The sequence below is a fragment of the Acanthochromis polyacanthus genome, chromosome 4, assembly GCF_021347895.1.
Source record: "Acanthochromis polyacanthus isolate Apoly-LR-REF ecotype Palm Island chromosome 4, KAUST_Apoly_ChrSc, whole genome shotgun sequence".
Classification (NCBI taxonomy): Eukaryota; Metazoa; Chordata; class Actinopteri; family Pomacentridae; genus Acanthochromis; species Acanthochromis polyacanthus.
The window spans coordinates 10,553,408-10,556,759 of record NC_067116.1 but is presented as its reverse complement, the minus strand read 5'-3'; positions in this window follow the sequence as shown (position 1 = coordinate 10,556,759).

Genomic DNA, 3,352 nt, shown 5'->3' with positions numbered 1-3,352 from the left:
AACTGGACATGCCCTACAACCCAGCTCCATACTGTGTGGAGAATGTCCACGGCACAATGGTCACTGCGAGAAAAGGGAGTCATTCCGTGACCAGAAATAGCTCAGCATTTAAAAGGCTGGCGCTAGACAACCCACCACGAGTGCTGGAGGACGGTGAGGATGATCCAGACCCCTTCGAGGATGATGCTGTTGAGGAAGCAGCAGCAACTGCACAAGCAAACACACGGCAAGAAATCACAGACAATGTGGGCACAGAGACTGTCGCTCTTCCCAAACGTGCTGTCACTCGCTCAGGCAGAGAAGTGAAACAACCAGCACACCTTAATGACTATGTTACCTAAGTGCTGTCTAGCAGCGTCTCAGTTTAGGTGTTAGACAAGGTTTATTGGGGACGTTAACATTCACATGTTCAGGTTTTGATGGATAAATTGTTACAAGATAAGTTAGAAGTAAAAAAAAATAAAAAAATAAAAAGGGTTTTGTACGATTCATATAGGCACTGTTGTATAGAGCTGTTTAGGAGCATAATATTCATATTGAGTGAATGCTACATTGAAAAAAAATATTTTTTTTGTTGTTATTCTCTAAAATGGGGAGAAATGTAATGTCCAAAATCTAAGTTGTTTATTAGAAATGTCTCGGTGTTAAAATAACGTTACGAGGTGAGCCGGATGATATTAAGGGGTGGACCCCGGAAGCCAGGGGTTATGCCTAGTTGCTATGTGGCTATGGTTGCTAATGCTGATGGTGTTCCAAGCTCCGGTAATAAATGCTCCAAAAGGATGTTTCGTCTGGCAGTTCATTAGAAGGCAGAACACTATAGTACCCACACAGTGGGTGTGATCACCATATGAACAGACATTTCTCCGAACTTCTCTTGAACTGAACTTCTCCCGATTTGTTCTGGCACCAGCAACATTTCTGCCTCAGCACAAAACTCCTGCACACAGTTGTGATGCTGATTCTAAAGAGATGGTGCTTCTATGCAGGAAAAAAGAAGTGGGATGCTACTGTGGATCTGCTGCAGTATCTGGAGAGGTCAGAGGAACAGTTCTTGGAACAGATCAGAAGACACCAAGACCTGGCCACTGCCATGCTCCAGAACATCCAGAGGACGGATGAAATTCAGACACTTTGGTTGGACTGATAGGACGCATGGTGTCAGTGCTGGAGCAACTATCCCAGAAATAAACTGCATTGTCCACTACTTCTGCCTTTTCTAGAAAAAGGCAGAAATAGTGGACAATGCTGCAGTATCTGCTGCAGTAGTGCAGTTTATCTATCTAGCTTGGTGTGACAGTAAAAAAACGTGTTACTGATATGTTTCAGACTGAAATCTGCTTGGAAAGCACAACTGATTACATTTGGTGTGCTTTTCAAGCAGATTTCAGTCTGAAACATATCAGTAACACGTTTTTTTACTGTCACACCAAGCTAGATAGATAAACTGCACTATCGCAGCAGATGTATTATTGAAGTGTGCTTACATGACGTGTTTACATACCCTACTCACAAAAAGTTATTCATCTTTGAGGTGAAATCTATAGAAAATGTAAAAAGTTTATAATATTATATCCTGAAAGTAGGGCATTTAAGTAGAAGCAAGCAAGATTGATATCCTCATCTCAAACAATTTATTGAAACAAAAGCTAACAACAGTGGAGGGTATATCACAATAAAAATGTCAATATCTCACGACAGTTTGGATAGAACAGCAGCCTTCAGCTGAAATCTGGTACAATTGTGCCCCCCCCCCCCCCAGTGGCGCGGAGATGCCCAGACAACAGGTGACCTCTGCCACGCAATTAGCCTTAAAACCTCTATAAAGATAAACAGAGATACTATCATCAACTTACTGCGTTTGTTTAACTGCTATTTAATAGATGCAAACATAGTCGAGGCTGAGCAGCGAAGCTAACGCTAACACACCACTGTTAAGAATCAAAACATCTCTGACAACTACCTGTCTTCTCAAACGTAGTCGCCATTGCCTGTGACTACGATGAAGACAGGTAGCTACTAAAAGTTAGATTATTTGTTTCTGGATCGTAGTGGAAGCTTGCAAAGTCAGGAACGGCACTTGCATGTTTACAGCACGCCAACATTGCGGAACGGCTGTGCATGCAGTGACGCATTGACATTTTACAGTGATGCAATGACGCAGCTCCAACTTGGCTCCTTACCAATGGTGCTTTTGAACCAAAAAAGCACTGGCACTTAATTAGAACCAAACTAGCACCTGGTTCTCTTTGGTCGAAAAGAAGCTCATGTCAGAAGGACTTTGAAATCAGGAACATCCTGTCTCAGAGTGATGTCTAATGCTTGATGCAGACTTGACCATTGCAATTCCTTATTGTCAGGATGTCCCAATAGCTCTTTGAAAAACCTACAGTTGATCCAAAACACTGAAGTGAGAGTACTGGCAGGAGTTAGCAAGAGAGATCATATTTCTCTTACACTGGCTTCTCGTCATTGCCTTCTTGTTAAATCTAAAATAGAATTTAAAATCCTTCTCATGACATACAAAGCTCTTAACGACCAATCTCCATCGTATCCAGACCGTATAGTACCATATTATCCTAGCAGAACTCTTCACTGTCAGATTGCAGGTTTACTGGTGGTTCCCAGAATTTCTAAAAGTAGAATGGGAAGCAGAGCCTTCAGTTATCAGATGCCTCTCCTGTGGAACCAGCTCCTAGTTTAAATTCAGGAGGCAGACACCCTCTGTGTTTTTAAGACCAGGCTTAAAAGATTCCCTTTTTTGACCCTGTCAGGGTCAGATGGAGTCCGCATGTACAGGGGACAACTGACTTCTTCAATGTCCCCTGCTGTCCCATAGGTCTAGGCTGCTAGGGGACCTCTCGATGCACTGAGCCCTTCTCTATTTACCTACATATTTACTATAGTATATACCATTATTGCATTGCATTCACTCTGTCTCCGTGTCTTTTCTCCGAGTTCCCGTTGTCCCAGAGCTGTATGCTTCAGATCCATGGTTGCTGTCCCACCCAATGGCTTAGTTTCCATCATGTCGACTGTGTCGACCCTGGGTCCTTGCTCTGGGGATTAAGGTATATGGATTCTGTAAAGCATCTTGAGACGGTCTGAATTGTAGCTGGTGCTATATGAATAAAATTTAATTGAACTGATTTGAAATTGAATATGGATAAGGGAACAGTAGTACAATAGACACTGGCATACAGTTTTGGACTGTTGATGCCTTACATGGAACTAGTGTAAAATCTGCGGAAACTGATTTTTTCATGTAAAACTTGACACAATTTAACATAGTATTGCAGAGGTTTATTCAATACGCTCACCTACGAAGATAAAGGAATGACCCAAGAAAGTG